The 26,001-nt window shown below is 38.5% G+C and overlaps 1 protein-coding gene across 4 annotated transcripts in view; it reads right to left on the reverse strand.

Annotated features, from left to right (window-relative positions):
* Window positions 1–26,001, reverse strand: part of VTI1A (vesicle transport through interaction with t-SNAREs 1A) — a 273,918-nt gene that overhangs the window by 105,919 nt on the left and 141,998 nt on the right. The window lies entirely within an intron of this gene.

Below are 26,001 nucleotides of genomic sequence, written 5' to 3' on the forward strand. Positions count from 1 at the left end.
CCAGAGGCCTCAAGATACGGTAAAAAGATGACACAAGATGCCAAAACTTTACTCTTCAAACAGCTCCTGTCAAATGCTCCTCTAACGCTGAAATATTAGCAGCAAGGATAGAGAAGAGATTTTAATCTTCAAAGCTCTATAGAAACATTAAGAAACCCTCCCTGTATTTCCCTCAAGGAGAAAAATAAGTTAAATCGCTCCCGGTTTACAGATGGGGAAACAGGCTCCAGGAGCTGAAGCAGCTGTAGCTTGCCTCAGGACACAGCACGTGTGAGGCAACCAGCGGTTCTGTGCGCCCTCGTTGAGGCTACTTAGCTAGCTTGCCAGAGATACGCACCAAAATGGAGTAGAAAAACTATAAAAACATGATATTTTTTTTCATAACATCAAAACTCACGCCTTGCTTTTGTTCTGGTGAATGAGTGGGATCTTAAAATGTCATTATTTGAGGAGCCCCGAGAAAAGTAATCATTAAAAATTCACCAATATGTTAGTAGAGCAAACATGACTATTCCTATTTATTTTTTTTTAATAGATTCAGTCCATTTTCAGGAAACAAAAGTAGAACCACCTCAAACTTTTTTTTTTTCTAAATCCATTTAACACAAGGTACACACTCTGCCAGATAAAGTCTAAGGAAATTCATTACATATATATTTCTCTATCTGTTGCCAAGTACAGTACAAGTAAGATAAATATTTCCTCAGATATCTGACCACAAATTGACATCCTCATTATGCTATCTTGTCCCTCTTGGCTTGCTGCTCTGTACTTTTAGCTGTATATACAATGCCTCCCAAAGGTGAAATGTGGTAAGATATATGGTTATTGAGTTAAAAAAGCTGTAAGGTGCAGCACAGCTATACAAATGGTAGCCTGAGAAAGCGATTCAAAAGAGCTTTGCCTATGCTTGCATGTCAAAGGACTTACTGGATAAAACTATACTGAGCTTATTCCTCATCAAAGCAGTCAAAATACTGTAATACACAGACAGATACAAGCATTCAATGTAATCTGGGGGAGAAAAACCAAAGCAAAATCCCTTAAAAACAGAGGGGAAAAAATCAACAAATTACTAGCCAAATAGCATGAGGTGAAATGATAACAAGTATTTATTGCTAAAAATTATACATACGTTTGCACAGACATAAAGGAGTGTGAGAAGCAGATTTCGCTTCAAAGAAATAACTATAAAGTAAATGGCTAAAATGGCCTGGTATTTCACAAACAAAGCTCAAAAATATCTTTATAGGAAACAGCTCTATTTTTATTACACCAATTTTAAGCAAGTTACTGTGGTTGGTTTGTTTTTTTTTTTTTTTTCATCTTCTCCCTGTCACTGGCAAGTTCACACTCTTAGCTTTTTATAATGATTGAGTTTATTTTCCAACCATCAATGTGACAGCAGCATCAACTGTAAGTGAGGGTAAAACACCGTCACTTTGACGAATAGTGTATTTTCCTCTCATTGTCGATGACTGAAGACATCAATAAATAAGGAAGGAGAGCATGTCAGCCAGAATATCACAGAATGAATTGTTGATATGACACTTAGGGATTAAACCTTCAGCCATGAAGTTCAACCTAGCAGAGGGGTCTGAGAACTGAGATAGCTGCGTTTCTTCCCAGCAGCCTCTATAGATAAATAATTGGATGGATCATCAATTTTACAGGAGCAGCTTTACTCTACATGCACTTTAGTTGATGATCTTTGGCCTTTTTTGGGCTAAAATAACAACATAGAGTTGAACAAAGAGACGTAACGGAGGCAACATAATCTCACAATAAGTTTGCAAACATAAATTGACACCTTTATCCACAGATACTCTTCGTATCCTTATTCTACTCAGAAAATTCACTGATGACAGTGAAACTTGATTTTTAGCTGGAAGGTCAAGACAGCCAAACAAAAATATTAATAAATAGAGAAAACACAGACTGATAAATGATATGAAGACATGTGTCCTCAATTGGTTTGCAACTGAAGGTGCCCCAGACTGGAAATAAAGTAGCACACAGCACATTTATTACAAGCTTGATACGATCGCTATCTGCTTGCTATCATTTTTCAAGTTTCCACACAACTCTGATGTTTTCCTGCCAGTTAAAAACTTCACCTGTATGGCACATTTATGCTTTTAGTGCAACAGTGCTGTGTAGATCTTTCCAGACTACTTAGGATGCAAATCGTTGATGATGCTACTACAGTTATGTGAAAAGGTCAGGTTTCTGAGATATACTTTAGTGCAGATGCATAAATTAAGACCAGTACACAAAGTGAAGGGTGTTGCATGTTGCCAGTAAAGGTGTTATTTCCAAAGAATCTTAACAAACGTCAATTATTTGGGCATTATCCCATCCCTTTTAGTCGGTATGTACAGGCAATGTCTAGCACAGTGCAGTCCCAAGTCCTACAAAAGACTGCATTGTGCTGCCTCTTCTAACTGAAATTCCCAAAGAGATGCATGAAATTATGTTCTAAATTACAGCTAAACTATAAGAAGCAGAAGGGTGAATGCATTTACATCAGTATTATCTATGTACTGACAGAGGGCAGGAATATTTGATATAGCAATTATCTCAGTCTTAAGCAACACTGTGATGAACAGAAAAAAAAAATCTTAAAAAGTACATAATATTAACAAGCATCAGCTTTAAAGGGTGAATGCTAAAATTCACAGCTCTAAATGTATTCTGCCCTAAAAGTGTTTGAACAAGGTATGGGAAATCAGTCTCCTCAGTGATGAACACTTTAATAATGCTATGTTGTGGGTCCAACACAAATGGTGCCTGGTTTTATGAGATTGCGTTATGCAAAAAATACTACATTTCTTATCCTAACACTCTGAAACTAAGTAGAAGAATGAAAAAGTCCCAACTGAAGAGAAAACAGCCCCTCAAACTCCAACAAATGCAAACCCATCTTTCCCCCTTCATGTGTGCAAAAATCAGCACATGGTTTTCAACTTTTATATTAAGATAAACACAAAAGATAATGATCACTTCTACCGATGCTTTACACTCTTGAATATGCCTTTGATTTGGAATTTGCCTGTAATTTATATGCAGTATTTATTTATACATACAAATCATAATTATTTAATACATGTTCCACAAAGTTTTATTTCTAATACCTACACATATCAAGGATGCAAAATAAGTTGTGCTTGACTGCCTTTTCATTTCCTTTTTTTGCCTCCAGCCATTTAAGTATTTATTTACTTTATCAGCTAAACTGATTCTGAAAAGAGTTTTTTCTAATCACTCAAGTCAATAACATTTTTTGCCTTAAGAATTGACTAATATATTTACTCCAGAGACAGAAACGATACGGAATGAGCCTCTCTAGGATTCTGAAAAAAAAAGCCATACATTTTTATGAATTTCGAAGACAGAGTTCCCATTTATCTTTTTGTATGAAAAATTAAATAATCCAACATGGTTCACACAGCACTTTTCCTCTCAAGGTATACTGAGTGTATGTGCATGTCTGTATATATATTTATATAAATGTTTCAGAACAGACAGCAGATACCTTGATATGGTTTAAAATGTAAAAAAAGCTTAAAAACAACATCATCATGGAGAGGATGCCTGGAAATATGATTTACCCAATCTCATCATACATACAATGCATGCATCTGAGCTACGTAATTAGTGGTGGGAAAAGAGAAACTAATTTACACTGGGAAAAGCAGATGATCATGTTAAAAATCAAGATTGCTGTTATACAGAATCATGAAATAAACCCCAAAAAACACCATGTGCTGTGCAAGAAAGAATCAGGGTAGGAACTCACTCTGAGATCCTCAGCCTCACAGAGTGAATAATGTCATTGGGGAGTGCAATTCTGTGTTGTCTTTGCACACAGAATTTTGCTTATGGAAAATTTTTGGAGAAGAACTATGCTGACACAGGCAGAAACTCAGTAAACATATTAAGGCTAGGACAATTTTTCCAAAAGCCACTCTGTTTTGGACAGGTTAAAAGTTTAGATTTTAGGAGACTAAGATAAATCAACAACAGCAGTTTCTGGAAAAAAAATTCTAGAAAGTGTTAAATGCTAGCTGTTCAGAGGTGACAGCAAGCAGATCTACAAACTAGGAAAATATATGTTGCAGGAGTTGGAAGAATTCAACTTCTCAAGAATAGGGCTGAGTCCAATGCTTTATGCTCCTGACAGCAGAAAGTTAATAAAGAAAGTGATGACATATCTTGAAGTGTACAGACAGGTAAAGGTCCTGTAAATTTACAAGTTCACGGTTGATATATGTTTACATTGAACAGCCAATATAATCAGAGACAGAAGGATTTAGATCATTAAAGTTATTAAACAACAAGTACAGGTTAATACAAATAAATGAAGGATAATATAATGGCTATAAGCCAATGGAGAGATGATTTGTAGAGCATTAACAGAACAGTGAAATATGAGAGTTGGTCCTCAAATGCCCCAAGAATCTGCCACACAGCAGTTAATCTGCATACTGTTAAGTGGTCACTTAACACAATAAAAAAAAAAAAAAATAGCTACATGCTATAGGGACTAGCTGGCCTCTTCAGCAGAAGCAAATGCTGTACCAGTAGAAAGAGTACTGACAGTCAACAGTGTACACTGAGGACATCCAACACTTCCAGGGCTGTCAGAAGTTCAGTTGCAAGAGAGGATAAAATAAGTTGCCCAGTTTTACTGTGAAAGCAAAAACCACCTAAAAATATCTCCCAATCCTCCAAAGTCCAAGATGTCCACCAAACTTAAAATAAAAGCATTTTTCAAATGAAAAAGCTACCTGTAAGCTATAATGGATGTTCATGAAATTATATTCATCGGCCGACCGCAAAAGAGGTCCGTTGATCCCAAGGTCAGGAAAACCGGAAAGAAAAACATCCAGAACACCTAATCAGAATTCAGGCTTTGTGCTTTGTTCAAAATAAGGAAGAAAAGGTATTTGAGGAAGATGCCACATGCCTTTAAGAACAAACTGGGAGCATTTCATAACCAACACTTCCCATGGTCCAGCCCTACTCTGTCCTTCCCCAGGAAAAAAAAAAAAAAAAAAAAAGGCAGATGAATGAGAAGAAAACAGGAAAAAGAAAAGAGAAAGATGATATATGACAGACCTAGTAACTTCACCTCCAGTAGCCTTTTCTTTTTCTAAGGTTTCATACCTTTTCTGAAATCCTAACTTACATCAATCTTCTGGTATAAAACTACTCATTTCTCACTAACTGATGTATTTTTTTCTGTCTACTCCCATCACCCATCTAGCTGAGCTCCTTTACGAACATCCTCACAGCAACATTCACAGGAGGTGGCAGACTTTGATTCTCCTGAGCACTTGTCTACATTGAAGTCCAGCCATTGTTCCAGCCAGGCACCAGCTCGGCAACGCTCATCTGCTCCCAATTCCTCCCTTCACATCATCTTCCCACCACCTTCCTTCAAATAAGTTCTACGGCAAAAGAAAACCTTGCTTAGTGCATCAATAAATAAACAACGTGCTACCCCCTTTTCAATCACTTATGTAAGTGAAGTTGGAAATGAACCCTCAGTATCTTCTTCTCCTTCTACTTTACGTGCTGTTAGGATGGAAAAGTCCCTGCTCGCATGGAGCTTGGTGCAGGGAATGGGTGCTGCTGCACTACAGTGCTACCAATCTTTAACTTTTCTGAAAGCAATTTAGCAGGGGAGAGTATTAACAATCCTGGCTGCATCTAAATCAAGCTGCAGACACGTATCCTCTAAAACACGAGTCACTAACCATCACTTAATTAAGCTTATGATTCCAAACAGCACTGAGATGACACAACAATGAGCTTTGGTTCCTCTAACTATGGCTGGATTCATAGTGATGATTTAATCGAAAATGCTCCACCATCTACCAAATTTGCTATAAACTCAAAGCAGTGTAAATAATTACTTTAGACCCTGCAGTACTAGTTATTTCAAAGACCTCAAATGTGTAGGCAGAGAGCTGGCAACTTATACTCCTGCATTCAGCAGCTCAAGGCTCATAAAGTTGGCCCTACCTCTATACTTGATTTACTTTTAAAGCAATAAAGGCACTTCAAGACACAGAGTTGAGCATGAAATAGATGAGAGACTTTCAGCCAACCAGCAAACAAAGAACATTACATTAGGTCTTCTAAAGAGAAGAAAACATTTTGAAATCTTGAAATGTGTTTTAAAATTGAAGTGAGGAAAAAGATTTTTTTCAAACTTATTTAACTACAGAAAACCACAGCATATGACATTTAAACAGTACAAAGGCGAAGAAAAGTCTGCTAGTTATATCCGTAAACACTGGAACAATTTGTTGGGGTTTTTTTTGTTGGTTTTTTGTTTGTTTGTTTGTTTTGGTTTTTTAAGGTGATTCTTCGTGACCCATTTATGGAGCTCAACCTTATCAATAGGAACAAGGTTCTTTGCAGTAACTCAGCTTCTGGACATCAGAAAATCTATGAGAAAAGTACATCCTTCAACGTTTCAACCTCAGAAACTGTTCCTTGAAGCAAAAAGCAATGCCAACAAATGAAAACAAAGCCAGAGCCAAATAAAATGACATTTCAGTTTGTTCAGGTTTCCCCCAACATCCTGATGTAGCAGGTTTATCCTGAATCCACAGACCGATCAGAAAGTCAGGAAAGCTGGCAACACAAGCAAAAAGTCTATGCTTGTTTGATCTTTAATACTTCCATGAAGGTAAAGAGTGTTTTAACCTTTCTCGCACTGTTCAGCAATTCATTTTAAATGTGAATGGAACTATCTCCTGCTGTACTCACATTCATATTTAAACAATGAAAAATAGAAATGAAATAGTGTCCAGACATTAGAAAAATAAAACAAACCTAGAGGATGATTAATAAATAATGCTTAAAATCGTTGACCAAAAAGTATAGCAGTCTGTGCAAAAATAAAGCATTCTAAAAACTGTGTGTGTGTGTGTATATATATATATAAAACTTTCTTAAACATCAGAAAGCCCACAAAGCAGGTGAACAGCTCAGCAACCTCAAAGCTGGCTTCAGTGCAACTCATTCTTTGAATACGAATTAGCAATGGGTAATCGCAGCATATTTATGAGGCCTTTTGCCTGGTCCTTTTCTCCAGTGAATGCTGTATTATTCATTGCGTGTGCCCTGACCCCAGTGCGCTCCTGTTCTGACAAATCATACTTGATTAAGACAAATCTTTATTAGTTAGCTAGTCAACTTCCCCATTTATCATTTGCAAATCCCATTCTCCTTTTCAGATACAGTAAAAGTAACTGAAACCATTTTTTCTCCATATAAAATAAAATGCTTGTTACAGACAGCAAGTGCAAACAGTAGCCTAAAAGTCAGTAAGAGATGATAAAACAAAGGTTTAACAGGCATAAATTACAAGTGTGGCAAAACTCTAACACCATAGTGTACTTAAGATAGGCTGAGGAAACATTAATTAGCTCATCCTTTCGATGTTTCCCGTTTTTCCACCAACTAAATCTCTCTCTAAATGCCATATAAATGACTATTGCAAAGTTGGAGGCTGAAAGTACTGAGGTTTAAAAAATAATAATGAAGAAAATGCTGAGGAAAGTTATCGAGGTTTCTACCAAAACAACAACAAAAAAATCTTTTCAAAGTTGATCTTTAAAAGGAAGAAAAATGAATTCAAAATTATTCATGAATCTTCAGTTTCCCTTGAAAACGTAGTATTTCTCCAACGAGGTGGCAGTTGGGAGAAGAAAACCCTCTTTCATACAATGTTAGTTTATTCACTGGGTAACTTAAGACTAGAAAACTGTGTGATGTGTAATGCACACCAGTTTTGTCATGATAGTGGTTTTGCTTGCAGGGAAGGATGCTTCTTCAGTCAGGACTCTGGAGATCTGGAGCAGCTCCTTGGAGATGGAGGGACAAGGAGCAGAGGGAAAGGACAGTACATAGCTTATTGGGCTGGCTGTGGTTCAGGTTCCAGCTCTGCACTAGAGTTTTATTCTGGACTCTGGAGGGATGTCTAGGAAACGCTTACTTACCCATATCTTTGGTGATGAAGTTTAGTAGTTTGCGTATTCTGCTACATTTTGAATCTTGGTTTTATAAATAACGACATTTATACCCACCAATTAGAAGCTGTGTCCATTTGAAATACACAGTAATTTAAAAACCTGCACCTAAAGGACAAAACATCAATGTAAACACCTCTGGTGCTTACAGAGCACACTTCTTACAGACTCCTGTCTTCCTCCACTTATACCTTCCCATCTTCAGCCATTTTTCCTTTGTTTATATCTTCACTTTTATCCTGCATGACCAAAACAGCTATGGATTCCACTCCTTTTTCACACACATGAGCTAAGTGCTAGTTATTTCCATCTGCGATGTTGCCTTCAATTACACACAGAATAATGCTGAGAAAACCACTACCTCAATAAACCCACAAGAAGGGTACAGAGGGAACAATGAAAAATACCCGATGGCCTGGCAAATCACTGTCATCCAGAGGTATACAAGAAGGAAAGAATCCAGGCTGATCTTAAAATCCAGGCTGAGTTTGCAGGGCTGTGTATATTAAAAAAAAAAAAAAAAAAGTAAAAAAAAATAATATTAAAAAGTCTCTGCTCTTGTACTTGTCAAAAGAAGATATTTCTTCTCAAAATTGCCGAGATAGAAATAAAGACTTTCCCATAATAGATTTTTTACAGCACTCCTCAGAGCAGAATTATATTTTAAGGATCAAGCTAAGCTCTTCCGATGGTGTTTAAGAGGTAGACTTACATGGGGCCTTTACTGCATGTAGACACAATTTTTTTCTAAGGCATCCCTGCAAGGAAAAATTGTTGCAAAACCTGATTTTTCCGTAAGTGTCTAAGATGACAAGTGTGATTTCTTCTGACGGAGAAACTCAGCAACACTTACCAATGCTTTTGCCATCTCTACATCAGACTACCGCTATATAGTTTAACTGGAGGCAAACCTGGAGACTTCTAAAAACAAACTGCTCCAGAATGGGGCAGCATCCTGCATGGGGCAGCAGTTTTTGCTTGCATTCTCCCCAAGCAGCTGCCTGCGGTGCTCCAAGCACCACCCCAGCTACTGGACTTGGTCTTTGAGTGCCTGATGATTCAGGTCAGGGTTACCAGAGACTGCTTCTCTGTTGGGTGGCACTTGAGCTGCTGTCAGAAGGGAGATGTACACTGGAGGTGCCATGAAGAAGCACAGGCAGCTGAACAGTCTCTCTGTGAGGATGTCCTAGGTTTGGGGGACATCTCTCCTGTCTCCTGGTCTGCCAGCCCCCGGACACGTTAGCATGCAGAACATGCTGCCACAGACATCAGGTGGTCTGCTGTGGGATGCAATTAACAATTTTGTAGGACTTGCTAGCAGGCCACTGTTAACATTTATTTGTGTGAATGTTCTGTACGCTGCAGACAGGACAAATTAAGTATGTTTTTCTTTGCGATAGCTTATTTCTACATTTCTAGAGGACCAGCACGAGCAAAACAGTAAGTCCAGCAGCCCTTAGCCCGACACAGTAAAAAGATGAGTATTTGGATTTTCTGTCATGCCTAAAGATCAAGAACACGGGGAGGCAAGGTCAGATCTGGGAAAGGACTCTGGACTGCTGGGTTCTGTATTTGAAATGAAAGGCATGCCACCTATGGGCAGGTACCATCCAGCCGACCATCCGCACTGATGTTGCGTACCTGTGCCCATGGCCATTTTCACATTTTATTGCTGTTTAGGATGCCAGTAAAAAAAAATAAATTGATCTTCCTGAAATTTCTTCAAGCAGTCTTCAACATTGCAGGATAGGGATTCTGGAGAACAGAATTCTATTCCTGGCTCAGCTACTACTGTACACCTGGTAAATATTTGTGCCTGTTTCCCCATTTCTAAAATGGGTGCGAAGGAATCCACATCGGCAGATGATCATATGCATCATTAAAAGCACTGTATTCCTATGGAAGGCATGTAAATACTGCACTTAGCTTCTTATATATTAATTTTCATGATAACTACTAGTTTGAGTATAATTTTAATTGGAAAAACAATACTAGAAATTCTTTTTAAAATGAAATATGAAGTGGTACACTCTCCTCAATGACAGGACATGATATTTAATCTCATAAAGGATTTCCAGATTATTTGAGCATCAAAATACAATTATCCCATGATCTACTGAATTGATAAATTATTGCAGTATAATATTTTAATGTAAACATCCAGTTTACAAACATAACTTTGCTGGAAAGTCTCAAGAAGTGTTAAACCGATGTCAGTGTCTCAGTAATTTCGCAGTTTAAAAACAGTTAGAAATGTAATGACTACACTGCACTTGATTAAAGCATTTACAGCTCTAATCAAAAACTGACAGCAAGATCAAAGATGTTAACTTAAATCTCTCTTCTAATTATGTTTAAAATGCCACACCTCAGGCCTGTCTCTCCTCTTCTTTTTCAAACCAAATTCTGCTTAAGAAAGATCTAACACTTCTTAACAGTTCATTATCCAATAAAACTATTCAAAGCTTAAAAGCAATCTACACAATTAGTCAGGACCTCAGGGAGTCCACCGGTAGTCTTTATTACAGGGCTTCATATTAAAACACCTTAATTATATTTGTCAAATGGATTTCATTAAAACCCATCGTCACTTTAATTTTCATATTTTGACAGTGCTGGCATAGCATTATTACCACCTGCCAAGCTACGAACTACAACAAAATTATCAAATTCCTTCAAATACTAAGCAGTTTCTTTTTGTACCTGACCAATGATTTCCCTCTTTTTGGTGAATGCATCATAATTAAAAGGAATAATTAAAATTCCATATTCAAGCAGCACAGATGCAAGCTAAACGTACAGCGTATCCGTTGCAGGTGTGTAAATAAAAACCTATATGGATACCTGGTTGCCAGGAGCACATAATACAAAGGTAGGACACATATACTGAAGTGCTGCTGAATAATAAAGCCAAGACATCAAACAGAATGCACTATTATTTAATCAAATGACAACCATGATGACTTGAAAGCAGAGGACATTCTAACTTCTACTCATTATACTGTCATTTCGACACAACAGATCTGGGGATTATGACCATATACTGTAACCACCGTTTTACTTTAGACATAATCCACGTAGGTTCTACTTGACTTTAGACAATCACACTGAAACATAATTAGAATGAAATTGTTCATCCTCTCTACATACAGTCAGTACTGTGAGAAGCTTCTGATATTTATGATACATTTCCAATGCAGGACATGTGAAATGTTGTTTGTTTTTTTTTCTTCTTAATACTCCATGCAACAGCAATTAACGGCTTTAGATAATTACCAATAATATAAAAACTAGGTACCAGCATCTGTCATGCAACACTCTTGCATGGGCTGTTAACATCATGCGGGATATAGAAGTAAATTATTTCCTCTTTTTTGTTGTCTGAAATACTGTACGGAAAGCTGAAACAAAACAGCAATTTGCCATTACTGTGCTTATATTTACTGAACTAAATTCAAGCCTGATTAATTCCATGTTCTTCACCGAACATGTGTATGAGATGACTTTGGCCCACAACAGATAAAACAATGGCATGCAGATTGCAATGGGGAAAAGAACAGAGAATTTTCCTTTCTTTCATATAATCATAGCAAGAAATAAGAAATGAAGAGGTTTCTGCCATATGTCTAACACACTTCACTGCTTTGTATCAAGGTCTCAAGAGTAATGATCTCCGTGTGTTATGAATATTTTAAGACTTATTAAATGTTCTTGGATTATTGTGGGTAAAACTATGGGGTTTTAAAGAACAAGCTTAAATGACAATTAAATATTATTCCTAGTTAAGGAAACAGAAAAATTTAATAATTTTTAAATGTATTATCAAGGAGGAAAGCCTCAACCTCTTTTACACCCTATCACAAATTTTAGCAAAGGAATTACTGAAGGCATGCTGGGGTTTATTTTATCCCTGTTTTATTTCTTTGTATTGCTTTAATTGCTTTTGAATTACAAAGAAACAAAACAGAGTACTTACAAGCAAGGGACTATGAGCTGACCATAGACCTCTTGTTTGATTTTTTGGCAAGTCATCTTATTTCTTTTATCCTATTTACTCTATCTGTAAAACGAGGCCAAATAATGTTTCTCCTAGAATTCCACTAAAACAAGCAAGTGCCCACATACTGCTTAGCTTCTGTTATCCAGACATCTTAAAGCAAATAATCAGAATTTTTTGGTGCCTCCCATTCAACTCCAAAGTATCATGTCAATCTTGTGTGCATGTCAGGATTGCTCTGAGAAACCCACTATCCCAGAGACAATGTGGAGATAAGTAGCGTTTTGAAAACAATCCCACCTCAAACCAGAGTGCTGGCTTGCTTCTTACCGGCATGGCAACAGCCAGCTCCTCCACTTAACACAGGGATGGAGGGAGGGACAGGGAAGCTTCCCAGATGAGGAGCTGGTGGATGATGAGAGCTCACATGTGCCTCTGACACAACTGGTCACGCTTTCGATCTTGAAATCTCCTCCTCCCTTTGCACCCAGGACCCTGCCCTCTCTGTGAGGGCTGTGCAAGCCTCTGGTTCTGGTTCCCTTTCTCCTCACAGATCTGAGCTGATTTATGCCTGGAGAATCGCATGCACAAACTCAGTGACTATTTAATAAGTGACAGATTTCTCTCTCTGCTATGCTGCCATTTCCTCTGCCACCTCTCTCTTTGCTTAGCCTTCAACTCAAATTCAACACAACACAGCAGTTCCTTGTCCCTGAAACATGTCTCCACTCCGTCTATTCTCATGACATGCAATACAATCATCTTCTTTTCCACCCAGCCTCAACATCTTCTTTTACTCAGTTCTCTTTTTTCAGTCCTCATTTTTGGCCAAGCTGTCAATTCTTTCTGCATGACATTGATAGGAAACGGAGTGGTCCCATCCATCCACTTTCCCAAAACTCTCCTCCAGGCTCTCACCCTTTTAAAATATTATTACATCCTTTTCTCTAGCCTTGACAAAAATGTACGCACCACCTACAGCAATACAGAACACTACTACAAACACGTTTTTTAGCATCATACTGGTCTTTTTCTTTCCAGTCATGCATTGCCTCTCCCCAGTTCAGCACATTAAACAAAGGCTACATTTCTTCCATAATCCCTTCATGGTCTGACTTTTCCCATTTGCTCATTATTTATTATCATATTATCAGCACATTATTTCTTTTCCCACCTCAGATATCGTTCACTTGTTGAATTTTTACTCAAGCATTTCTGCATTGTCTCCCATGTTGCCATGACTGAGAGGAGCTGAGCACAAACAACTCATTGCTTCATCGTGTTCCTGCAGTCTCTGATTCTCTGCTTCTCTTGCCCATCGGTATCCCATGCAATTGTAATTTCTTCTGAAGTCCATAGAAATCTCAGCCACAACCACGAACCTTTACATGAATTTCTAAATGTCTAGTCCCAGAATAGATAAGTAATATTGTGATAGCACAAACTCTAGCCAGCACATGTGGGCACTGTCCATGAGGGAGGAGAAAAGTACCGTAAGAAACAAGTTATCACCACGTGTCTTCACCATTGCTGTGCAGTTGCGACTTACAACCTGTTACTGGAAGATTTTACCTTCCTAAAATAAACACTATCCCTCACAAGCCATCAGCAAATAGAACGCAAATGCTGTTGTCATGAGTGAATAATTTATTAAATTGACACTATTACTAATAATCACAGAAAATCCGCCTGTTTTTCACTCCTGACAAACAGGAAGCCAGCCATGTTTCCCATTTCAGCTACGATGCACAAGGAACAATTCAAAGTGATGCTCATCCCCGGCTGGCACGTATTCTTTACTATTTGAAGTTTATTTGATACAAATGAGGGTCTACAGAACCCTGCTGACATGAAGCCACAAAGAGCATATACATTTATGAATACTGCATTTACTGCACTTTGTATGCGATGTTTGTTAGGTCTTGGTGCTGAAATCACAGCTCTGAAGCTATCTGGAAGATGTTATGGATGCACTGTGAGCTTTTGCTTTCTCGCCCCCCTGCCCCCAAAACAAAACAAACCACCACCACAGCCTTCCTAGCTTTAATTATTAAGACTATGCTTTCTGTTTTATTTTAAATCCCATAATGGAAGCAACCAGCTTTTTCTCTTTCTTTCCTCTTGTTTTCCATTTCCCGCCCCCCCCCCTTTTTTTTTTTTTCATTAGTATACACTCTTGAGGTAGGAAGGAAATGTGAAGACAGAACAATCCAGCTGGATTAGACATTTATGAAACCTATTGCCAACAGTGAGCTGTCAAAGCCAGCAAACACATGTAATCCTAGCAAAAAAGAACAGAGGCTGCTATGAGGAGATTAACTTAGAAGAAACTCTCAGATAGTGCTTTTATGTCCTGATCCTCCTCGCCTGCACCAGTTTTATACCTGTTTGTTGCCCCTCCTTCCTTGAAGTTACACCTGGTTTACAGTCATGTAGTAGGAATACTTTCGAAAATTAACTGTTGAATTTCTACAGCCTCAAGGCAGAATGTCTGGACAAATAAATATTGTTTTCCTTCCAAATCTTAAGATCTATGAAAATGTGGAGTAGCTATTAATACAGAGACTTCCACAATATTCCCAGGAGTAAGAAGTCTAATTATCCTTTTTTTTTGGCTCAAAAGATGACAAAAGAAGGATGGAACTAACTTGAAGTCATACGAAGTCAGAAGGAAGGGTAAGAACTCACTACTTCTGACCTTAATCCTACTTTTTTTCAAGACTATCCCTTTGTGCTTTATGTTCCACCTTTTCACTGGAAAGCTGTTAATTAAGCATCAGGAAAACTTGGAATTAAATGACACAAGAAGGTATTTTGCTATGGCAATGGAAAGGAAAACAAGACAAAAGCTAAAGAACTGACTGGAATATATTGATGAGTAAAACACAACACAGGGAGAGAAGTCTGAGATACTGAGGAATAAAATCTCAAACAATCAGTAGGAGAAAAGCAAAGGCTAAGACTAATATGTAATGGAGTAATTATTACAGCAGCAAGTTCTTTACATTGAACAAAAAAGGTCTTTCTGGATTAACAGAGGAATGACTACAGAACAACAGGAAAATAGCTGCCTTTTGGTCATATCTATCCTGCAGGCTACCACTGCTTCTAAGTATCTCTGCACTATAAAGTGAAGGCAATGCTACCTAAATATTTTCTAGCAATGGCATGAAGATTTATCGATTAATATACATTTTTAAGTTTTTAAGAACTCTCTCTGATTCATGTAGAGTCTGAATTTTAATGTAACAAGCAAGGAAAAAGTCAAAATACTAAGGCTGTGTCATTTGTGTGATATCTATATGTTTTATTGTGAACAGAAAATCAACTTTAAGATTGTGACATGAGGAGCCAGAGAAACCACAGCAGATCTATATACTGGAAAACCTTCCAAATATTCAGCTGAATAGTACAATTTCAGAATTTGGGATTTGAAAAAGTCAGTACCACCTTAAATTTTAACCAGAAGAGAAAATTTATAGAATACTGGCTACTTTCCCTCATTTAAATTGAATCAGTCAAAACAGTTAATCTTCCCACCCCATAGAAATAAATTAAGAATGCTGTATCCATTCTAATTTTAAAACTCTTATCTTCATTAAACCCACAGTTGATTTAGTCGGAAGTTCCATCTATTATGTGCTGTAATGATTTAATAGTGCCAATTAGATCTATAGTATTCCTAGAAATGGAGGAGTTGCAGCTGTAGCTCCACAGACCAGCGAAACAATTTTCAAAGGATATTCAGAGGACTGCACCACTCTATTCTAGGTAGAAGATTAAATTGTAAAGGAGAAAAGAAGGATTTCAAAACAAGTATTCCAATATGACAAATAACTCTTCTTCCTGGCCTTTGCTTTTGTAGAAAAGAGAAGTATTTCACTCTCCTATTCTATAAGTAGCTGGAAATGCTCTGCATATTTTAATAATGACATCAAATAACTTGCTAATTCGATACTTTCGCCAGCCATGTGTCCTAGTGAGAGACAATGCATGAACCCTTTAAGTATCTACAATACAGAATATGTTCCTTGATAATGTCATTAAGCCACGATGACATGTAGCAAGCAATTGCTGGCAAAGGTCAATAACCTGATCCATTTATACAACGAATGCCTGTTAAAACAGTGTTTAAAGAACAATCGAATGATTGATGACCATAAGCTCTATGTTGGCCACGATGTGCAGCGTGCACATACAGCGTATTCTGCAAGCACTACACGTACCTCTAACGCTATGCAGTGGTGGTGGAGGAAACTGTGTTCTGCCAAAAAAACAAGTCGGAACGTTTATACAAAAATGTTGACAATAATTGAGTAACTAGAGGTCTGAAGACAAATTTGTTAGCGCCGGGCGGTAAAAATAGGCAGTGCTTCTGATCCAGTTGAATAAGCTCAGTTTGAAAATAAGATGGTCTGTGCAAAACAGACTGCGAGCATCCTCTAAGCTCCGTGTCACAGTTTATGAAAAAATGTAAATGACCACCCCATAGATCTCTATCATTGATTTTTAAAATTGCTACTTCATTTTCAATTCGAAGTGATGCCTTAAAATGCAGTTTCATTTGATGCACATTTGAATCTTGCCAGCTTAAAAGCCACTGTCAAAATTCACAGGTCCAATTTGTTGTGTTGTTTAAAAAAATAAAAGGGGGGCAGATTTCCAAAATATTTCTGTTGTTTTAATCTGCCAGCAACCATCATTCTATCAACAGAGTGCTGCACACTTCTTAGGATTTAGCCCCCTTTTCTAAAGAATAATTAACCTAACAGCTTCTTGCGAGTAATTCTTCTGTCTCATCAGAAAAGCATGGTGACCTGTATATTGTGTAGGACAGGAATGCTTCCCAAAATTGTCATCTGGTCCCTTCACAGAATTAATTATCTCATTCTAAAGTGACCGCATTCTACTTTTTACAAACAACAATCTTTAAAATCATCAAAAGATATATATGGTCATAAAAATAATAAAATAAATATGATCCATTCAAAGCATTTGATATTCTGTAACTGTAATGGCTCTGGCTTTCATGAGATAAACAAGCTGGGACCACATCATGCTGCTGATGTGTACCCTTCAATTACAGAGCATTTCTGCACACAAGCCGGTTCCTCACGGAGGTGTTGATTATAAGTGGCATTCATCAGAACCAACGGTATAAAAATAAGCTCCCTGCCATTTTGCTGCATCCATAAACAGGTGTGGCCTGAGCTTTACTAAGTGCTCAGACAAAAAGACATGCAGGGACTGTATGTCAGCATGAGTCACAAAGCAAAATTACAGTCTTGTGCTGCAGTCCCGAGACTTCCTAAAATATGTTTCCCAAGTCACGGGCAGCAGTTGGTGGTGTTGGTTAGTGCAGTCGGGAACTGCACCCACCCCTTCCCGGGCCCCACAGAATCCCTTCTGCATTGTGGTACAACAAGCAGACGTGTTCCTAACTTGATGTAAGAAAAAAATGTAAATAATTATTCTACACTGCAAAGCATTTCCATGACTGTCCTTAGAGCTCCACCTTTCCTACAAAACTGCAGAGTTTCTGCACGGCACGGCGAGCAGAGTTATACTGGAACTATATTTAAGAAATGCTCATACGAAGAGTCACCACTTCTTTCCCAGCAATCCCCCATCAGCCACAGCTGAAACAAAGCAGAAAACAGTTACAGCAACAGGGAGTTACACCCTGATTACTTTCCCATCTCACCCTCAGCAATCATGGAAGTTCAGCCTGCTCCTTACACACACGTGCCAAACAACTGATAAAAAAGGATGCCAAATACTTCAAACTTCTTTACATTTTGAAAGCTAACACCAACTGACGTACTGCAGGAATCTATCCTGCTTCCATCCTGTTTGGCTCTGTATTTGAAGCCTCCTCTGCCTACATCATTTTAACGATACACACCAGAGAAGATTTTTTTCACCACTGGGCTTTACAGACGCATCACACTTTTCACTTGTCAAGTGTCCAAAGATCTTTCAGCCAGCCAATTCTGCTTCCCATGTCCCTCCATTAGAAATTAAGTTTTCATCTTCCATCTTGCTCTGCAAAAGAGATCAACTTATTTCCCGTTTTCCATGACACAATCCCATTACTTCCCTTCCCCCATCGTCCTCCCGGCAGGCTCTTCCCACCAGCTCTTTCTGTGTCCTCCTCCATCGTGCCAACCACCACGTGCACGTGACACTGGAGCCTGACAGTTTCACTGCGAACTGACCAAACCAAAACCTCATCGTTTACAGACAGCGAATGGAGACGCAGGAAGGTTATGGTTTTCACAAAGTCAGAAAAAACTAGTGGCAAAGATACCTCTCCTGACTTCCAGTTTCTTAGGATATCTCCTGCCACAAGACTTCTCTGAACCTTTACTTTTTAATTTCTGTGAGGAAGAGAGAAGGAAGTCTTTCTTGCAGCATCATTTCTAACCTTTCCTCTTCACATTTCCACCAACAAATCAGAACAATGCCCATCTTCTCCATCAGGGCATCTAAAATGCTGCAGATCATTTAAATGGTGGCACTAAATTTTAAGCATCAAAATAAAATGCTGGAACATTTAAATTTTAATAATTATTACATGTTCGGGGGGAACCCATCATATTCAGGTGCTAGGACCCTTCTGCTCCACATTTTACCCATCCTTGTAACATGTTGAAAGAAGTGAGTTTTTTTCTTTTCTGGTGTTCCTGGCATAGAAATCAGTATTTTTGATTTTTGCCTGCTCTGGGGAGGGGGAACGAGTCTGAGCTGGGGGCTTAGAGCTACAGGGGTAGGAGCTTAGCACAGAGCCACAGACCAAGAACATCTCTGAGACTTGCAGTGAAGATAAGCTTTCTATGGGAGGGCGTGTGTAGATAACTCCAGCTTCTCTCTACATTAAAGAGTGCTACAATTTGTTGGGTTTGCTTCCCCCTCCTCCCCCTCTTTTTGGCCTAGGGAAAAATCCACCTTCACTTTATTAATAGTGAATTCAAATGTTTTTTCTGCTGCAATTTTACAACCTTTTTTTTTTTGTTTTGTTTTGTTTTTTCCCTGCACAGAGACAAGATATTCTTCTCTCTTGAACCCTTCAACATATTTGTTCTGCATTATTTTTTCATTCGTGGTTATCCCGGAGGCTCTCAATGTTTAAATAGCTCCCTCCCTCCCATGTAAAGCTGTGCACTAATATCGATCAGCTTTAGGCTGGAAGTTACTATAAGGCATTTTTCAATAATCAGCCAAGCTGTTCAGAGAGCATCTTGAATATAACCCTTAGGTAAACAGCATAACACACAAGGAACTTTCCCTCAACAAGCACATCTTTGCAAGGATGGCTGCTAATGCTCCACCAGACAAAGAACCCCATTCCGACTTCCTATTCTGCAGGTCAGAGGTGAAGTCATATTAGCTAACGACAACTTTTTTCTTAAGCAAAGAATTTAAGTTTCTTAGGACACTTGTATTTAATGATCTTATAGTCATATGCCCTTCAATTAAAGGGTCAGACAGTAAATCAGCTCTTAATGAGTATAAATTTAGTTTTTAATAAAAAAAAACACAAACAAAATCCCACTCTTCTAAGAAGATAAAGTTATAGCTGTACAAGAATTTTAAGTATTGTCTATGTAAAGCACCTTTATCATTGAAGTATATAGTGAATAGGAACTCTTAACTGGCTGAGGGGAGAGGAAGAGAAAATAATTACAAGCTAAACAATTGCAAATAAATCATAGGAAAAGGATGAGACACACATACGATATGTCAAGTAATATCCACCCTTACAGAGAGGTGAGTGAGCTTCTCTAAATTATTAGGTTTTCATTTAATTCATGCCTGATTTAAAATGCCAGGTTTATTCTATTTACACATTTCCTCATTAATCAAAAATGGAAGAGAAAAGTGATTGGAATGAAATACTTAATTCATACTTTATACCTTAAATAGCTACATTCACTGGTCACTTCACATAGTACTTTAAGTCTAAAATGAAAAGCACAGGGTGTTTTAATTTCCTCTTCTTAACTGTGAAGCATCAGACTGTGATTGTGCTATATTGTTTCTATAGCTCTGAGGGATCCTTAAAAGAAAAGTTTGTGTAAACTAAACCGGCAATAAAACCCTCCAATGTAAAAATAGTCGTGGGTCATTGCTTTGCACTCTGTAAAACCAGCGATGTTCACAGCCACCAGTGGGCGAAAGATAAACATCACAAAAGTAAATAACACTCTGAAATAGCTGCCTCCTATGAATCCTGGAGACAGCACAAACTGTTTTGTTGTTTTTTAAAAAAGATTGTGCATAAGCAAATCCACATGACTGTAATAATGATTTCTGAAAGTATTTTCAGGTCAACACCTATGCTAGAAAGCCTAAGCAAAGCCCTGTGGGTGCAGCTCTACGTGGTGCCTGACCAGCACTATCCTCACTATTTTGCTTTCTTGTTGGATCTGTCAGCATGGTTTAGGCTGGTTCCTGCCGCAGCAGTCCTCTCCCTTGCTAAGAAGTGAGACAGTCCATGGTGGCATGAAGCAAAACCAAAGGAGAGTGTGACTCGACAGCATTTATATGCCAAAGCTTTGGGGCATCCCCACATGCTTTGTATTGAGATGCACATGGGGACAGTCAGAAAGCCGAGGTGCACCGAGTTCAGCACTCTCTGCATCTGACAGATAGCTGAGGAGTACAGCACATTCCTTTCTGTCTCCCCACACAGCATTACCTTAACCATTGAGAATAAATAGGGTTAGAGTAATTCAGGAAAATTCTTGCAGGATGGCAAATGCAATTCAATGCAGGTAAACGCAGGATAAAAACTGTAAGACAAAAGATTCCAAAAGAAAGCCAAGACATTAGGGGAAAGTGTTCAGAGGCATAATGATTGAAGAGAGATTTAAGTGTCCTCCTGGGTTATGAAAGTCTTAAGCTAATGGATAACTGCAGTGGGAAAATAATGCTGCATGGTGAGCTACATGCCTAGAGGAATATAAAGTTAAAATTCTGGTACTGACTGGTGCATAAGACTGGCTGGAGGCCTTACCTATAGCATTGCATTGTCTCGATGCACATAAATTAGTATTTCCAAGTAAACTGATGGAAGAGGAAGAGGGAGGGAGGATCATCTGAAAGACAAGGATATTTTATAGTCTGCTGCAGGCAGCTCCGTACCAGGCAGAAGCTGTCGGTCGCCGCTGCATTGCTGCAGTTCTCCATTTCTGGCCATGTTGTGTGAGAGTGCAGATGGGACTGCAAGAAAAGAAGTCACAGAGAGGATCTCCACGGGGTCATTCAGATGCCTTTGCTCTGCACGTATGCTACATGCTCAAGGGCAAGTAAAGTGAAAGTGCTCAACTCTTTCATAAGGTAGATTGAAAATATTCAAAGGGTTGAAGGGAGCTGGGAGACAGAAAGGACAAACAGACTGTGATTATAATACCCACATACAGTACAGCTTTCCTTATTCTTAAAAACAGAACAAAACAAAAAACACAACCAATCCAAGATGGAAACTTAGCTCAAGGCCTGCTCGTGACAGATCTTGAATTATGGGACATAACATGCATGTTCTAAGCTTAGAGACAGCAAGCAAAACAAAACAAGAAAATAACACCACCAATGTGTCCTGCAACCCGGGAAACATTTAGAATAATTTGCAAGAGTGGAAAAACTTCCATGGTAAATACAAATTACAACGCTCAACTCTTTATAACAGCATCTGTTCAAATTATTCCAGGACATGGTTATTATAAAGCAGGTTCAACCATAATCTTACACTTTGGAAAAACTTCAGCATGGTCACTTGGGAAGCTGCAGCCAGAGTTTCCTCTGAGCCTGGCTTGCTTAGGCCGAGCACTGTATGTCCCCACGCCATTCAATGCTCTGCTTGAATGCAGCCTCCTTCTGCAGCCCCCCAGTAAATGGCAGGTAGGATTCAGGGAGGTGTACAGGCTCAAAGTGCTTGCCCATCACCTTTACAACTCCATTCGTTCAGACATGCTGTGTAGCAACTTAAGACTGGGAGAAAGGGGTGTAGGGTGTGATTCAGCACTCCACATGATGCAAGATCTTTGCTGTGTCCTGAGCATTGTGTATTAAAAACTGAGTTCGATTTCCTCTATAGCCAATCTCAAATTAAGAGCCTAAAAGGTAAGAATTTTCAAAAAGGAATGAAACCTCACACATCTGCAGGACCTTTGCCAGATTTCTGTGCAGCCAGAGACTTTCCTGTGAGGGTGTTGAGGCACTGGTGCAGGTTGCCCAGAGAAGCTGTGGATGCCCCATCCCTGGCAGTGTTCAAGGCCAGGCTGGATGGGGCTCTGAGCAACCTGGTCTGGTGAAAGGTGTCCCTGCCCATGGCAGGAGGGTTGGAATTAGATGGCCTTTAAGGTCCCTTCTCAACCCAAACCATTCCCTGATTCTACAATTTACATTGGATACAGCCTTTTAGAGTAGCAAATTATGTTAAGATACTTTTGTAGGAACACCAGCATTCTTTCACAGAGGTATTTAGCAAACACAGGCTATAAACTTGACACTCTTTCACTGTACTTTCCTATTATGTTTTTGAGGTTGAAAACAAATAAGTTGATCAAGATTCCAACAAGTATTCTTTGCTGGGAACATTTGTTTTACTCTAGGAATAACTGCACTGTCAGTTTGATGTGGCTTAGCCATCCTACTTACACCCATTAATTTTGGAGGGACTTCATCATATACAAGATCAAGCTATTCGGGCCAATTATGAATTTTTTTTATTTTTCAATTTCAATTATGAAAAAATTAAGAATGTTCAAAAAGGAATGAAACCTCACACATCTGCAGGACCTTTGCCAGATTTCTGTGTAGCCAGAGGGGGCTTTGGGGAAGGAAAGACAGTTCCAAGACTATTCCCCAAGGAATTTTCTGAAAATCAAGATGCTACCTTTAGTTACTAAAAATTAATTCCAAGTTCAACTGGTGCAAAATTTGAAGCTACAAATGTGCAATCTGTTTTATTCATGATTAAATTTATTAAATTAGTTTATATTTATGTATATTTATAAAATTTCAGTCTGTATTTAAGGTAGATCATAAGCCACAGCTCAGCACAACACTTTGCAACCTAAGAGAGGACTCGGTGAGTGTAAGAGCACCTGCATTAAGGAACAGCATCTTTACTTTTCCCTTGCCTTGTTTTTTGTTCATTAATCTTCTGTAGGTCCCAAGGGTGACTGGAAGCAGGTGTCAAGACTCCTTCCTCAGCACATCAACCCCTTCCTCAGCTCAGCCCGCCCGCAACAGGCACAGAGCATCCTGCCAGTTCAAACAGTGTCCTGGGAAGTTCCCCCAAGCTGCCTATAACAAGACCAACAACCACAGGCTGCAAGCCTTCCTCCTGGACCAGAGCTTTCATGTGAACCCACCCCATGTGCTAACAGTTCTCACACTCGGCTCCATCCTGATTTCACCCCAGTTGATGGTGTCCTCTGCTCACATCACTAACGAACATCTGGCCTCAGCTGCTGGGCTTTGGGGAATATCAGGTTGCTGTTACAAAGGTTTGTTGGCAGATAATTTTAAAGAAACATATTCTGAGAATGTTTTTACAATCTCCACCTCTACCTGTGCTGTCCTAAAATCTGTTTCTCACTATCACTTCTCCAAAAGACTGATTTTATATATAATTTATTTTTTTTTAAAAACCACTAGAAGGAATCCCCTACTACCTACTCAATAAAGTCAGTTAGAGGCAAGATTCTTTCTCACACATCTTATCCCTCTAAGCCATCAAACTGACTAAACCACCATCCTTTGATCAATAGGCAGCTAAGTGGGAATTTTTGAAAAAACCTTTAAGCAACATAAAGTTGCTTCTTTATTATACACAGGCCTTACTCCCCCAAACTAGAAGAGAGGTGTTTGGGTTTTTGTTTTTTTTACATTTTTGTTTAAGACTTGTTCACTCTGGATGGAAGATAGATGCCATCCAGAGAGAGTAAGAGAGTATTTACTACCACTGAATATGATGATTGCACCAAAGACTAAGCAAAGTGGCCAACTGTCAGAAATTGTGAACCATATACTAAATATCACCATTTGTTTATAGTTAAATTATATTTAAAAAGGTGGATAATTAACCCTCTGTAAATGTAAACTTATTTTATATTTAATTAAAGGGATGCGAATAAACCAAATGATTTCACCTGCAGCATAAATGGGGAAGCATCCTTTCAGTTCCGTTTTAAACTGTCCATGCCGGGAGTCAAAAACTCAGCTACAGGTAGTTTTGTGTGTGAAACTCAATTTCGGCATCAGACTTCTGAGATCCTATTAGAGCAATCATCAAGTGTTAAAAAGACAAAACATCTTTTCAGAGACCACTGCCAGACAGCAAAGAAAATGACTCTTTAATAAAATCGGATCAATTTTCCAGCTAACCTGCCCCAAGTGGAAACAACATAAGACAGGTTCCAAGAGAGTCAGCATTAATGATGGGCCCACGCAATGAATATCATATGCTTCCATGGACATAACAAAATTGCCTGGGGCAACTTTCATATGACGGATGGATTGCAAGTTGTCTGCCTTGCTTCTTCCTCCTTCCCTAAGCTAACACCTAGGATTCTTTTCTGTTTTTTTTTAGTTTTTTCTGGGTTTTTTTGTTTTTTTTTTTTTTTTTGTTTTTTTGGGGGTTTTTTTTTTTTGTTTTTTTTGTATGTTTTTTTGTTTTTGTTTTTTTGGTTTTGGGGTTTTTTTGAAAGAGGTAAGATTTCTCACTATGCTTAACTGTGGTACAGAGTACATGTTTAAATGTATTACAGAAGAAATACCTGATCTACTCAGAGTGCTTGAGACACTTAAGAGAGCTAGGTTTGGTTCCTGGCTCTGTAGACAATGTGCAGCCTGACACTGGGGAGGTCACTTTGGATTGTTTTTAAGTATCTTCAGCAGCCCACTCTGCTGTGCTCTAAGCAAACATCAAGCCCACATCAGTCAGATGTTTCACAGCCCTCCTTACACACCTGCCCTCTCTCCTGGACTCACGAGGCTGGTGTTCAGCAGCATACAGACTATTGTTATCCTATTTTCCACATGAAGGTTTCTCACCCCGAGCATTTTTGTTGTGCAGGCAGAGGATGCTCTAGCGCGTCTACGAAATCCTGGACAGGCAATGCCCAGACTGTGCTCAAACCCTGCCTGAGATTAAGAATAACAATATCCCTGGACACAGGGGTGTTGAGGATAAATTGTCAAACATGGATGAGATATTATGCATAAATACTAGCTAGATTAGATACATTATTTTAAATAAAAGCAAGCATATTTGTCTCAAAACATTTTGGGGTAGGATGTTGGAGAAGTTTTGCACTAAGAAGTCCACAAGGAGAATTTAAGTGCCAGATAACACATAATCAGGCCACATTGTTGAATATGACTACAGTATGTATGGGACACTTGACTAAAGCACATATAATTTACAATGCTTATATTGAGAGAGTTTAGATTGTTCAAAAGCATTTCCATCCAGCTTTTTACTTCCTAAAGTCACACAAACATTTAAAGAACAATATTTAATCTACCTTTTTGCAATAGTTTTCATTACACAAGTAATAGTTACTCCAGTGCACTCTTAAACCCTCTTCCTCTCAAAACCAAGCAAACAAAATCCCTCAAAACAGCCCAAGAAACAATAACTGCTACTTCAAATGCATTTCTGCTGTTTACTTCTTCAAGTCTCTATTGATTTCCATGAAAGGGAATATTTTTGCTCACCAAGAGGGGTGGAGAACATTTATTGCTCAGTTAAGAATACTCTGCAGACTTTTTTTTTTTTTTTTTTTAAGCAAGTTTGCAGTGCAGCGTGTTTTTTTTTTTTCCAATGATCCCTATCTATATTACAAACAGAACCTGGTAGCTACCATCTGCATGGTTAAGGAAGCTGAAAGTACAACCAAGCCACACCACCCAACAAATCTAGGTTTATTTGTTTCTTTCCTT

Source organism: Falco naumanni, chromosome 9 (assembly GCF_017639655.2).
Source record: "Falco naumanni isolate bFalNau1 chromosome 9, bFalNau1.pat, whole genome shotgun sequence".
Classification (NCBI taxonomy): Eukaryota; Metazoa; Chordata; class Aves; order Falconiformes; family Falconidae; genus Falco; species Falco naumanni.